Source organism: Oncorhynchus tshawytscha, unplaced genomic scaffold (assembly GCF_018296145.1).
Source record: "Oncorhynchus tshawytscha isolate Ot180627B unplaced genomic scaffold, Otsh_v2.0 Un_contig_9903_pilon_pilon, whole genome shotgun sequence".
Classification (NCBI taxonomy): Eukaryota; Metazoa; Chordata; class Actinopteri; order Salmoniformes; family Salmonidae; genus Oncorhynchus; species Oncorhynchus tshawytscha.
In genome coordinates, this window is record NW_024608685.1 from 20203 (window position 1) to 35314 (window position 15112).

The window sequence follows — 15112 nt, forward strand, 5'->3', positions numbered from 1 at the left end:
AGAGGAGAGTTAGCTCTCGATGGGAGAAACAAGAGAAAGGGAGAGGAGAGTTAGCTCTCGATGGGAGAAACAAGAGAGAAAGGGAGAGGAGAGTTAGCTCTCGATGGGAGAAACATTTGATTTGATTGCGGACTCACTATTGCAACAGTGTTGGCAAAAACAACCATGTTTTAGGACTGTTTTGCAACATGGCAAGCCATTGTCTCAACTTCACCCTAATTTCATGCAGTGAAGGAATTCTAGAGCATCCCCTCGCTGCAAATGACATCAAAACACAATCCCTTATTTTTCTTGGCAACGAATCAACCGTTACCCAGAAGGCCCCAGTCACTCAGGAGTTAATACTCCTAGAAAAGAGCACTTCAGGATTTCTCAGAAAAAGCGTTTGTTAACTGTTTCATGGCCAGGCCGTGGCTGAAATGAATGAGATACTGGTTATCTTAGGCTACAGAGAATTTGTAGAGAAGGAGCCATGTTAAACTGCAGGGTATTCATTGTTCTGTGTTACCACGGCGACAGGGTATAAGTCATTGTTCTGTCTAACCACTGCTACAGGGTATAAGTCATTGCTCTGTGTTACCACGGCTACAGGGTATAAGTCATTGTTCTGTGTTACCACGGCGACAGGGTATAAGTCATTGTTCTGTGTTACCACTGCTACAGGGTATAAGTCATTGCTCTGGCTAACCACTGCTACAGGGTATAAGTCATTGCTCTGGCTAACCACTGCTACAGGGTATAAGTCATTGCTCTGGCTAACCACTGCTACAGGGTATAAGTCATTGCTCTGGCTAACCACTGCTACAGGGTATAAGTCATTGCTCTGGCTAACCACTGCTACAGGGTATAAGTCATTGCTCTGGCTAACCACTGCTACAGGGTATAAGTCATTGTTCTGTGTTACCACGGCTACAGGGTATAAGTCATTGTTCTGTGTTACCACGGCGACAGGGTATAAGTCATTGTTCTGTGTTACCACGGCGACAGGGTATAAGTCATTGTTCTGTGTTACCACGGCGACAGGGTATAAGTCATTGTTCTGTGTTACCACGGCTACAGGGTATAAGTCATTGTTCTGTGTTACCACGGCTACAGGGTATAAGTCATTGTTCTGTGTTACCACGGCTACAGGGTATAAGTCATTGTTCTGTCTAACCACTGCTACAGGGTATAAGTCATTGTTCTGTGTTACCACGGCTACAGGGTATAAGTCATTGTTCTGTGTTACCACGGCTACAGGGTATAAGTCATTGCTCTGTGTTACCACGGCGACAGGGTATAAGTCATTGCTCTGTCTAACCACTGCTACAGGGTATAAGTCATTGCTCTGTGTTACCACGGCGACAGGGTATAAGTCATTGCTCTGTGTTACCACTGCTACAGGGTATAAGTCATTGCTCTGGCTAACCACTGCGGTTATATTTTTCTTTACCAATCACTCCAGACGATTGGAGACGGATAGAAGAACATTTGACAGGTGACTCAAGCAGATTAATTCAGCCGTACTCTAAATGTTACTATACTGGGACGAGGGTTAAGATATCATACATTTGATACATCATACAGGTGGCTTACAACATGAAACTTCTGCTTTTAAATGTATGTTCATCGTGTACCTGCTGAATCTGTTTAGCTAAGTGTCTCAGACCTATACTATCTTCTGTTGTGGTCTGAGTCTCAGCAGACCTCTACGGTCTCCTGTTGTGTTGTGGTCTGAGTCTCCTTAGACCTCTACTGTTTCCTGTTGTGGTCTGAGTCAACAGACCTCTACGGTGTCCTGTTGTGGTCTGAGTCAGACCTCTACGGTCTCCTGTTGTGATCCGAGTCTCAGCAGACCTCTACTGTCTCCTGTTGTGTTGTGGTCCGAGTCCCAGCAGACCTCTACTGTCTCTTGTTGTGGTCCGAGTCTCAGCAGACCTCTAATGTCTCCTGTTGTGGTCCGAGTCTCAGCAGACCTCTACTGTCTCTTGTTGTGGTCCGAGTCTCAGCAGACCTCTACTGTCTCCTGTTGTGTTGTGGTCCGAGTCTCAGCAGACCTCTACTGTCTCTTGTTGTGGTTCGAGTCTCAGCAGACCTCTACTGTCTCCTGTTGTGGTCCGAGTCTCAGCAGACCTCTACTGTCTCCTGTTGTGGTCCGAGTCCCAGCAGACCTCTACTGTCTCCTGTTGTGGTTCGAGTCTCAGCAGACCTCTACTGTCTCCTGTTGTGTTGTGGTCTGAGTCTCAGCAGACCTCTACTGTCTCTTGTTGTGATCCGAGTCTCAGCAGACCTCTACTGTCTCCTGTCATGTTGTGGTCTGAGTCTCAGCAGACCTCTACTGTCTCTTGTTGTGGTCCGAGTCTCAGCAGACCTCTACTGTCTCCTGTTGTGGTCCGAGTCTCAGCAGACCTCTACTGTCTCCTGTTGTGGTGTCTGAGTCTCAGCAGACCTCTACCGTCTCCTGTTGTGGTGTCTGAGTCTCCTCAGACCTCTACCGTCTCCTGTTGTGGTCCGAGTCTCCTCAGACCTCTACCGTCTCCTGTTGTGGTCCGAGTCTCCTCAGACCTCTACCGTCTCCTGTTGTGGTGTCTGAGTCTCCTCAGACCTCTACCGTCTCCTGTTGTGTTGTGATTATATGTATTACATGGCTGTGGTTGCCATGACGGAGACGTTCTGCCTCATTCATATTATAAATGACCTCAACTCTGGCAACGTTCGACCAACATTATAAAACTGCCGCTCTAGCAACGTTAGACGTAACATTTGGAAGCAGTGAGTCAACTCTCTCTGTCATTATCTCCTTCCAAAGGTCCCCATAGAATGAGAGTTTATGGGCCACTTCAAGAGATGTGACTCGCTTTTAGTGCCTCTGTTAAGAGGCAGCAGCATGTGATCAATGTGAGAGTCAGAGACTGTTTTACCACAGATTAAAGACAGGCAGTAAACACGCTTCAGTCAGAGACTGTTTTACCACAGAGTAAAGGCAGGCAGTAAACACAAGGCTTCAGTCAGAGACTGTTTTACCACAGAGTAAAGACAGGCAGTAAACACAAGGCTTCAGTCAGAGACTGTTTTACCACAGAGTAAAGGCAGGCAGTAAACACAAGGCTTCAGTCAGAGACTGTTTTACCACAGAGTAAAGACAGGCAGTAAACACAAGGCTTCAGTCAGAGACTGTTTTACCACAGAGGAAAGGCAGGCAGTAAACACAAGGCTTCAGACTGTCTGACCAACATGGCTTATATAAGAAGCATCAACAACCATGCAGAGAGAACAGCATTTAGTGTTGTGTAACTGACTGCCTGTGTCCAGAATATCACCATATTCCCTATGTAGTGCACTATGTTTGAACAGGGCCCATAGGTCTATGGTCTAAAGTAGTGCACTACATAGGGCGCCATTTGGGACACAAACCCCAGGCTGCACAGATCCGTTATTACTGCATCAGCTTGATTTCTATGGGATGGAGCCAGCTCTGCTCTCGACTTAGAGGAGGAGAAAGGGAGGGGAATAGGGAGAGAGGAGAGGAGAATAGGGAGAGAGGAGAGGAGAAAGGGAGGAGAATAGGAATAGGGAGAGAGGAGAGGAGAATAGGGAGAGAGGAGAGGAGGAAAGGGGGGAATAGGGAGAGAGGGAGGAGAAAGGGAGGAGAATAGGGAGAGAGGAGAGGAGAAAGGGGGAATAGGGAGAGAGGGAGGAGAAAGGGAGGAGAATAGGGAGAGAGGGAGGAGAAAGTGAGGAGAATAGGGAGAGAGGAGAGGACAAAGTGAGGAGAATAGGGAGAGAGGAGAGGACAAAGTGAGGAGAATAGGGAGAGAGGAGAGGACAAAGTGAGGAGAATAGGGAGAGAGGAGAGGACAAAGTGAGGAGAATAGGAAGAGAGGAGAGGAGAAAGTGAGGAGAATAGGGAGAGAGGAGAGGAGAAAGTGAGGGGAATAGGGAGAGGAGAGGAGAAAGTGAGGGGAATAGGGAGAGAAGAAAGTGAGGGGAATAGGGAGAGAGAGAGAGAAAGGAGGGGAATAGGGAGAGAGGAGAGGAGAAAGTGAGGGGAATAGGGAGAGAGGAGAGGAGAAAGTGAGGGGAATAGGGAGAGAGGAGGGGAGAAAGTGAGGGGAATAGGGAGAGAGGAGGAGAAAGTGAGGGGAATAGGGAGAGAGGAGAGGAGAAAGGGAGGGGAATAGGGAGAGAGGAGAGGAGAAAGGGAGGGAAATAGGGAGAGAGGAGAGGAGAAAGGGAGGAGAATAGGGAGAGAGGAGAGGAGAAAGGGAGGGGAATAGGGAGAGAGGAGAGGAGAAAGGGAGGGGAATAGGGAGAGAGGAGAGGATAAAGGGAGGGGAATAGGGAGAGAGGAGAGGAGGAAGGGAGGGGAATAGGGAGAGAGGAGATGAGAAAGGGAGGGGAATAGGGAGAGATGAGAGGAGAAAGGGAGGGGTATAGGGAGAGAGGAGAGGAGAAAGGGAGGAGAATAGGGAGAGAGGAGAGGAGAAAGGGAGGAGAATAGGAAGAGAGGAGAGGAGAAAGGGAGGGGGATAGGGAGAGAGGAGAGGAGAATAGAGAGGGGAATAGGGAGAGAGGAGAGGAGAAAGGGAGGAGAATAGGGAGAGAGGAGAGGAGAAAGGAGGAGAATAGGGAGAGAGGAGAGGAGAAAGGGAGGGAAATAGGGAGAGAGGAGAGGAGAAAGGAGGGGAATAGGGAGAGAGGAGAGGAGAAAGGGAGGGGAATAGGGAGAGAGGAGAGGAGGAAGGGAGGGGAATAGAGAGAGAGAGGAGATGAGAAAGGGAGGGGAATAGGGAGAGATGAGAGGAGAAAAGGGAGGGGAGAGATGAGAGGAGAAAAGGGAGGGGAATAGGGAGAGAGGAGAGGAGAAAGGGAGGAGAATAGGGAGAGAGGAGAGGAGAAAGGGACGAGAATAGGAAGAGAGGAGAGGAGAAAGGGAGGGGGATAGGGAGAGAGGAGAGGAGAATAGAGAGGGGAATAGGGAGAGAGGAGAGGAGAAAGGGAGGAGAATAGGGAGAGAGGAGAGGAGAAAGGGAGGGAAATAGGGAGAGAGGAGAGGAGAAAGGAGGGGAATAGGGAGAGAGGAGAGGAGGAAGGGAGGGGAATAGAGAGAGAGGAGATGAGAAAGGGAGGGGAATAGGGAGAGATGAGAGGAGAAAAGGGAGGGGAATAGGGAGAGAGGAGAGGAGAAAGGGAGGGGTATAGGGAGAGAGGAGAGGAGAAAGGGAGGAGAATAGGAGAGAGGAGAGGAGAAAGGGAGGGGAATAGGGAGACAGGAGAGGAGAAAGGGGGAGAATAGGGAGAGAGGGAGGAGAAAGTGAGGAGAATAGGGAGAGAGGAGAGGAGAAAGTGGGGGAATAGGGAGAGAGGGAGGAGAAAGGGAGGATAATAGGGAGAGAGGAGAGGAGAAAGTGAGGAGAATAGGGAGAGAGGAGAGGAGAAAGTGAGGAGAATAGGGAGAGAGGAGAGGAGAAAGTGAGGAGAATAGGGAGAGAGGAGAGGAGAAGTATTAGTGAGGAGAATAGGAAGAGAGGAGAGGAGAAAGTGAGGAGAATAGGAGAGAGGAGGAGAAGGAGAAAGTGAGGAGAATAGGGGGAGAGAGGAGAGGAGAAAGTGAGGGGAATAGGGAGAGAAGAAAGGAGGGGAATAGGGAGAGAAGAAAGGAGGGGAATAGGGAGAGAGGAGAGGAGAAAGGAGGGGAATAGGGAGAGAGGAGGAGGAGAAAGAGAGGGGAATAGGGGAATAGAGAGAGAGAGGAGAAAGGGAGGGGAATAGGGAGAGAGGAGAGGAGAAAGGGAGGGGAATAGGGAGAGAGGAGAGGAGAAAGGAGGGGAATAGGGAGAGAGGAGAGGAGAAAGGGAGGAGAATAGGGAGAGAGGAGAGGAGAAAGGGAGGGGAATAGGGAGAGATGAGAGGAGAAAGGGAGGGGAATAGGGAGAGAGGAGAGGAGAAAGGGAGGGGAATAGGGAGAGAGGAGAGGAGAAAGGGAGGGGAATAGGGAGAGAGGAGAGGAGAAAGGAGGAGGAGAATAGGGAGAGAGGAGAGGAGAAAGGGGGGGGAATAGGAAGAGAGGAGAGGAGAAAGGGAGGGGAGATAGGGAGAGAGGGAGGAGAAGGAGAGGAGAAAGGAGGGGAATAGGGAGAGAGGAGAGGAGAAAGGAGGGGAATAGGGAGAGAGGAGAGGAGAAAGGAGGGGAATAGGGAGAGAGGAGAGGAGAAAGGAGGGAATAGGAGAGAGGAGAGGAGGGAAAGGAGAGGAGAATAGGGAGGAGAGGAGAGGAGAAAGGGAGGGGAATAGGGAGAGAGGAGAGGAGAAAGGAGGGGAATAGGGGGAGAGATGAGAGGAGGGAAAGGGAGGGGAATAGGGAGAGAGGAGAGGAGAAAGGGAGGAGAATAGGGAGAGAGGAGAGGAGAAAGGGAGAGAATAGGAGAGAGGAGAGGAGAAAGGGAGGAGAATAGGAGAGAGGAGAGGAGAAAGAGAGGGGAATAGGGAGAGAGGAGAGGAGAAAGGGAGGAGAATAGGGAGAGAGGAGAGGAGAGAGGGAATAGGGAGAGAGGGAGGAGAATAGGGAGAGAGAGAGAGGAGAAAGGGAGGGGAATAGGGAGAGAGGAGAGGAGAAAGGGAGGGGAATAGGGAGAGAGGAGAGGAGAAAGGGAGGGGAATAGGGAGAGAGGAGAGGAGAGGAGAAAGGGAGGGGAATAGGGAGAGAGGAGAGGAGAAAGGAGGGGAATAGGAGAGAGGAGAGGAGAAAGGGAGGGGAATAGGGAGAGAGGAGAGGAGAAAGGGAGGAGAATAGGGAGAGAGGAGAGGAGAAAGGGAGGGGAATAGGGAGAGAGGAGAGGAGAAAGGGAGGGAGAATAGGGGGAGGAGAGGAGAAAGGAGAAAGGGAGGGAAGGAGAAAGGGAGGGGATAGGGAGAGAGGAGAGGAGAGGGAATAGGGAGAGAGGAGAGGAGAAAAGGGAGGGAATAGGGAGAGAGGAGAGGAAAGGAGAAAGGGAGAGAGGAGAGGAATAGGGAATAGGAGAGGAGAAAGGAGGAGAATAGGGAGAGAGGAGAGGAGAAAGGAGGAGAATAGGGAGAGAGGAGAGGAGAAAGGAGGAGAATAGGAGAGAGGAGAGGAGAAAGGAGGGAATAGGGAGAGAGGAGAGGAGAAAGGAGGGGAATAGGAGAGAGAGAGGAGAGGAGAATAGGGAGAGAGGAGAATAGGGAGAGAGGAGAGGAGAAAGGAGGGGAATAGGGAGAGAGGAGAGGAGAAAGGGAGGGGAATAGGGAGAGAGGAGAGGAGAAAGGGAGGGGAATAGGGAGAGAGGAGAGGAGAAAGGAGGGGAATAGGGAGAGAGGAGAGGAGAAAGGGAGGGGAATAGGGAGAGAGGAGAGGAGAAAGGGAGGAGAATAGGGAGAGAGGAGAGGAGAAAGAGGGAGAATAGGGAGAGAGGAGAGGAGAAAGGGAGGGGAATAGGGAGAGAGGAGAGGAGAAAGGGAGGGGAATAGGGAGAGAGGAGAGGAGAAAAGGGAGGAGAATAGGGAGAGGGAGGAGAGGGGAGAAAGGGAGGAGAATAGGGAGAGAGGAGAGGAGAAAGGGAGGGGAATAGGGAGAGAGGAGAGGAGAAAGGGAGGGGAATAGGGAGAGAGGAGAGGAGAAAGGGAGGGGAATAGGGAGAGAGGAGAGGAGGAAGGGAGGGGAATAGGGAGAGAGGAGAGGAGAAAGGGAGGGGAATAGGGAGAGAGGAGAGGAGAAAGGGAGGGGAATAGGAGGAAGAGGGGAATAGGAGAGGAGAAAGGGAGGGGAATAGGGAGAGAGGAGAGAAAAGAGGAGAAAGGGAGGAAAGAATAGGGAGGAGAGAGGAGAGGAGAAAGGGAGGAGAATAGGAAGAGAGGAGAGGAGAAAGGAGGGGAATAGGGAGAGAGGAGAGGAGAATAGGGAGGGGAATAGGGAGAGAGGAGAGGAGAAAGGGAGGAGAATAGGGAGAGAGGAGAGGAGAAAGGGAGGAGAATAGGGAGAGAGGAGAGGAGAAAGGGAGGAGAATAGGGAGAGAGGAGAGGAGAAAGGGAGGGGGAGAGGTAGAAACATAGCACATGTTTTTATGGTGATAAAATGTGACAGAAGTGACACTATATCTTCCATATTGATAACAGATTAATTTTTTTACTAAAGTTAATTTAGCTACGGCTCCTTCGTCTTCGTTCACTTCTCTCCTCCCCCTTTCTCCCTCTTCCCCTCCCTCACTCCTTCCCCTGGTCTCTCTCCTCTCCCTGCCCCTCTCTTTCACATCTCTCCTCTCCTGCCCCCTCTCTCCTCTCTCACTCACTCCTTCCCCTAGTCTCTCTCTCCTCTCCCTGCCCCTCTCTTTCACATCTCTCCTCTCCCTGCCCCCTCTCTCCTCCCTCACTCCTTCCCCTGGTCTCTCTCCTCTCTATGCCCCTCTCTTTCACATCTCTCCTGCCCCCCTCTCTCCTCTCTATGCCCCTCTCTCACATTTCTCCTGCCCCCTCTCTCCTCTCTATGCCCCTCTCTTTCACATTTCTCCTGCCCCGTCTCTCCTCTCTATGCCCCTCTCTTTCACATTTCTCCGCTCCTGCCCCCTCTCTCACTCCTTCCCCTGGTCTCTCTCCTCTCTATGCCCCTCTCTTTCACATCTCTCCGCTCCTGCCCCCTCTCTCCTCTCTATGCCCCTCTCTTTCACATCTCTCCTCTCCTCTCTCTCCTCCCTCACTAATTCCCTTGGCTGCTCTCCCTTCCTTCCTCCCCCCTCCCCATTGTTTAGGTCAGTGCTCTCTACTCCCAGCTGGCAGTGGAGTGGAGTATATATATATATATATATGTGTGTGTGTGTGTGTGTGTGTGTGTGTGTGTGTGTGTGTGTGTGTGATGGTATGTGTGTGAGTGTCTGTGTGTTACATACCTTCATCCCAGCTGCAGCTGCGGGACCACTGGGGTCGACAGCCTGGATGTGGCAGGGCTTACTGCCCCGCACCACGAAGCCCCAGCCCACCGCATCCCCCACGATCTGAGGAGGCAGGCAAGTCAAAAATGTATTTAAAAGAGCATTAAAGCAGAGAGCTAGAAACAACAGGGTTGGTGTGATTAAAAAGGCCGGACACCGCGCTACAGGGGGCCGGACACCGCGCTACAGGGGGCCGGACACCGCGCTACCGGGGCCGGACACAGCGCTACCGGGGGCCGGACACCGCGCTACAGGGGGCCGGACACCGCGCTACAGGGGGCTGAAGGATGGTTTTGATGTTCCATCATTCTCTAAAATGTATCTGTCAGGAACTGTAATGTTTGTTATGCAGAAGTAACATGAAGTGTTGTTTTTAACTGTGTGTGTGTGTGTGTGTGTATATATTACTATCCTCGTGGATACTGGAATTCCCCAAAAGTAGGGGACATTTCCTACACCCCCACGAGGACAGAGAGTATTTTAGAGTTAGGGGGTGTGTGTGTGGTGTGTTTGCGCGTGCTGTAACAGCCCTTATCAGATCTCTCATGAGGCTTCTAAGAACCTACTCAGACAAGCATTCCATTTCAGAACACAAGAGGGTCATCGAAGGCAGAGCCCAGAGCCAATCCGGTCAGTCTGTTAGGAGTGATGATGTGTCCCACCCAGTCTAATATGAACTGCTATCAGTAGTGTATTCAGCCCGATTCCCTGGTGAATATCAGACCCGGTAAGGAGGAGAATCGTCTGTGGATCAGACCATGCAGGCCAGAGTGTGTGTATACTGTGTGTGGGATGTGGACATGCCATCTTCGGGTGACAGTAGAATGTGTGTGTGGTTTAGGGTGGCAAAGGGAGGGTATAATTACTGAAAACTTTACCAGGAAACTTTACGAGTAAACTACCATTATTTTGGTAACTTAAGGATTTATAAAAAAATATTAAAATATATCACAGTTGTGTGTTATTTCTGGTCCTCTGTGTGTCCTTATCACATGTAAAAATATATAAAATAATCAAATAAGATAAGTGTTTAAAAAAATAAACAAATTGAATGACAAAGCTGTGAAACATCCTAAATATAACCATCAACTTAGTGACTACAAGTGGTGTTTAATATGAGGGTTTCAGCATGAAATATCCATTATATTTATTTATTGTAAATGTTTTGCCTCCAACCTGGAGGTAGTTGTGATGAAAGTCAAAACGTTGGAAGTTGTAGAGTTAATTGATAATAAAATGGCAATGTTGATTAGATGCTTTTTTCATTAATTAGGCTATTTTCTCTTGAACCATGTGGTCTATTTTACTAGAAACTCAGACACAGACATAAACATGAATATTATATATGAATACAGTTTCAGGGTCAGTTCAGTACCATATTAACAATGTACAGGGATACTGGAGTGATGGAGGTAGATATGTAGAGGAGTAAACATACTATATACAGGGTCAGTTCAGTACCATATTAACAATGTACAGGGATACTGGAGTGATAGAGGTAGATATGTAGAGGGGTAAACATACTATATACAGGGTCAGTTCAGTACCATATTAACAATGTAGAGGGGTAAACATACTATATACAGGGTCAGTTCAGTACCATATTAACAATGTAGAGGGTAAACATACTATATACAGGGTCAGTTCAGTACCATATTAACAATGTAGAGGGGTAAACATACTATATACAGGGTCAGTTCAGTACCATATTAACAATGTACAGGGATACTGGAGTGATAGAGGTAGATATGTAGAGGGGTAAACATACTATATACAGGGTCAGTTCATTACCATATGAACAATGTAGAGGGATACTGGAGTGATGGAGGTAGATATGTAGAGGGGTAAACATACTATATACAGGGTCAGTTCAGTACCATATTAACAATGTAGAGGGACACTGGAGTGATGGAGGTAGATATGTAGAGGGGTAAACATACTATATACAGGGTCAGTTCAGTACCATATTAACAATGTAGAGGGACACTGGAGTGATGGAGGTAGATATGTAGAGGGGTAAACATACTATATACAGGGTCAGTTCATTACCATATTAACAATGTACAGGGATACTGGAGTGATGGAGGTAGATATGTAGAGGGGTAAACATACTATATACAGGGTCAGTTCAGTACCATATTAACAATGTAGAGGGATACTGGAGTGATGGAGGTAGATATGTAGAGGGGTAAACATACTATATACAGGGTCAGTTCAGTACCATATTAACAATGTACAGGGATACTGGAGTGATGGAGGTAGATATGTAGAGGGGTAAACATACTATATACAGGGTCAGTTCAGTACCATATTAACAATGTACAGGGATACTGGAGTGATGGAGGTAGATATGTAGAGGGGTAAACATACTATATACAGGGTCAGTTCATTACCATATTAACAATGTACAGGGATACTGGAGTGATAGAGGTAGATATGTAGAGGGGTAAACATACTATATACAGGGTCAGTTCAGTACCATATTAACAATGTAGAGGGATACTGGAGTGATAGAGGTAGATATGTAGAGGGGTAAACATACTATATACAGGGTCAGTTCAGTACCATATTAACAATGTACAGGGACACTGGAGTGATGGAGGTAGATATGTAGAGGGGTAAACATACTATATACAGGGTCAGTTCAGTACCATATTAACAATGTAGAGGGATACTGGAGTGATGGAGTAGATATGTAGAGGGGTAAACATACTATATACAGGGTCAGTTCAGTACCATATTAACAATGTACAGGGATACTGGAGTGATGGAGGTAGATATGTAGAGGGGTAAACATACTATATACAGGGTCAGTTCATTACCATATTAACAATGTACAGGGATACTGGAGTGATAGAGGTAGATATGTAGAGGGGTAAACATACTATATACAGGGTCAGTTCATTACCATATTAACAATGTACAGGGACACTGGAGTGATAGAGGTAGATATGTAGAGGGGTAAACATACTATATACAGGGTCAGTTCATTACCATATTAACAATGTACAGGGACACTGGAGTGATGGAGGTAGATATGTAGAGGGGTAAACATACTATATACAGGGTCAGTTCATTACCATATTAACAATGTACAGGGAATTCTAATAGTCAATTCTGTTAGCTGTGTGTCAGTCTGCTGGCCTGGGGACAGAAGCTGTGTGTCAGTCTGCTGGCCTGGGGACAGAAGCTGTGTGTCAGTCTGCTGGCCTGGGGACAGAAGCTGTGTGTCAGTCTGCTGGCCTGGGGACAGAAGCTGTCAGTGTGTCAGTCTGCTGGCCTGGGGACAGAAGCTGTGTGTCAGTCTGCTGGCCTGGGGACAGAAGCTGTGTGTCAGTCTGCTGGCCTGGGGACAGAAGCTGTGTGTCTGTCTGCTGGCCTGGGGACAGAAGCTGTGTGTCAGTCTGCTGGCCTGGGGACAGAAGCTGTGTGTCAGTCTGCTGGCCTGGGGACAGAAGCTGTGTGTCAGTCTGCTGGCCTGGGGACAGAAGCTGTGTGTCAGTCTGTGGCCTGGGGACAGAAGCTGTGTCAGTCTGCTGGCCTGGGGACAGAAGCTGTGTGTCAGTCTGCTGGCCTGGGGACAGAAGCTGTGTGTCAGTCTGCTGGCCTGGGGACAGAAGCTGTGTGTCAGTCTGCTGGCCTGGGGACAGAAGCTGTGTGTCAGTCTGCTGGCCTGGGGACAGAAGCTGTGTGTCAGTCTGCTGGCCTGGGGACAGAAGCTGTGTGTCAGTCTGCTGGCCTGGGGACAGAAGCTGTGCAGTCTGCTGGCCTGGGGACAGAAGCTGTGTGTCAGTCTGCTGGCCTGGGGACAGAAGCTGTGTGTCAGTCTGCTGGCCTGGGGACAGAAGCTGTGTCAGTCTGCTGGCCTGGGGACAGAAGCTGTGTGTGTCAGTCTGCTGACCTCAGTCTGCTGGCCTGGGGCTGGCCTGGGGACAGAAGAAGCTGGGGACAGAAGTGTGTATCAGTCTGCTGACCTGGGGACAGAAGCTGTGTGTATCAGTCTGCTGACCTGGGGACAGAAGCTGTGTATCAGTCTGCTGGCCTCAGTCTGCAGTCTGCTGACCTGGGGACAGAAGCTGTGTGTTTCAGTCTGCTGACCTGGGGACAGAAGCCTGAAGTGTTTCAGTCTGCTGACCTGGGGACAGAAGCTGTCAGTCTGTGGGGACAGAAGCTGTGTGTATCAGTCTACTGGCCTGGGGACAGAAGCTGTTCAGTCTACTGGCCTGGGGACAGAAGCTGTTGGTGTCAGACTTGATGCACCGGTACCACTTGCCGTGCGGAAGCAGGCCCCCCGCGTGTGTGTGTGTGACGTACTGTGAATGTCTTCTTTATGTAAGGGCCTCCTGGGGTCTGCAGCTCCTCAGGACTCACTTGTCTCTTCAACACTGCAAAGCAAACACACAGTAAGTACTGACTGACACACACACACACACACACACACACACACACACACACACACACACACACACACACACAGAGTAAGTACTGACACACACACACACACACAGAGTAAGTACTGACACACACACACACACACACACACACACACACACACACACACACAGAGTAAGTACTGACTGACACACACACACACACACACACACACACACACACACAGTAAGTACTGACTGACACACACACACACACACACACACACACACACACACACACAGTAAGTACTGACTGACACACACACACACACAGAGTAAGTACTGACACACACACACACACACAGAGTAAGTACACACACACACACACACACACACACACACACACACACACACACACACACACACAAACACTGAAGAACATTCCTCCTGCAGCAGTAACTATAGTCTCATCGTGTTGTCCTGTGTGCAGGATGAGGACAACATTCCTCCCAGCAGTAACAGTCTCACTATAGGAGGACAACATTCTCTGCATGTTAGTCTCATGTGTTGCAGGAGGAGGACAACATTCCTCCTGCAGCAGTAACTATAGTCTCATCGTGTTGTCTTGTGTGCAGGAGGACAACATTCCTCCTGCAGCAGTAACTATAGTCTCATCGTGTTGTCCTGTGTGCAGGAGGAGGACAACATTCCTCCTGCAGCAGTAACTATAGTCTCATCATGTTGTCCTGTGTGCAGGAGGAGGACAACATTCCTCCTGCAGCAGTAACTATAGTCTCAGTGCAGGAGGACAACATTCCTCCTGCAGCAGTAACAGTCTCATGTTGTCTATGTGTGTGCAGGAGGAGGACAACATTCCTCCTGCAGCAGTAACTATAGTCTCATCATGTTGTCCTGTGTGCAGGAGGACAACATTCCTCCTGCAGCAGTAACTATAGTCTCATCATGTTGTCCTGTGTGCAGGAGGACAACATTCCTCCTGCAGCAGTAACTATAGTCTCATCATGTTGTCCTGTGTGCAGGAGGACAACATTCCTCCTGCAGCAGTAACTATAGTCTCATCATGTTGTCCTGTGTGCAGGAGGACAACATTCCTCCTGCAGCAGTAACTATAGTCTCATCATGTTGTCCTGTGTGCAGGAGGACAACATTCCTCCTGCAGCAGTAACTATAGTCTCATCATGTTGTCCTGTGTGCAGGAGGACAACATTCCTCCTGCAGCAGTAACTATAGTCTCATCATGTTGTCCTGTGTGCAGGAGGAGGACAACATTCCTCCTGCAGCAGTAACTATAGTCTCATCATGTTGTAACTATAGTCTCATCATGTTGTCCTGTGGAGGAGGACAACATTCCTCCTGCAGTAACTATAGTCTCAGTAACTATAGTCTCATCATGTTGTCCTGTGTGCAGGAGGACAACATTCCTCCTGCAGCAGTAACTATAGTCTCATCATGTTGTCCTGTGCAGGAGGACAACATTCCTCCCGCAGCAGTAACTATAGTCTCATGGTGTTGTCCTGTGTGCAGGAGGATGTTGTCCTGTGTGCAGGAGGACAACATTCCTCCTGCAGCAGTAACTATAGTCTCATCGTGTTGTCCTGTGTGCAGGAGGAGGACAACATTCCTCCTGCAGCAGTAACTATAGTCTCATCGTGTTGTCCTGTGTGCAGGAGGAGGACAACATTCGGCTACTCCTGTTTAAAGGTAAAAGTCTCATCGTGTTGTCCTGTGTGCAGGAAGCATGCAGTCTCACATGACTGTTGTTTAAAGGAAAAGAGGAAAGCCAGTCACATGACCGTGCCT

At 49.0% G+C, this 15112-nt stretch overlaps 1 pseudogene; it reads right to left on the reverse strand.

Annotated features, from left to right (window-relative positions):
• The window catches only part of LOC112238467, a 37722-nt pseudogene that overhangs the window by 1790 nt on the left and 20820 nt on the right, over window positions 1–15112 (reverse strand).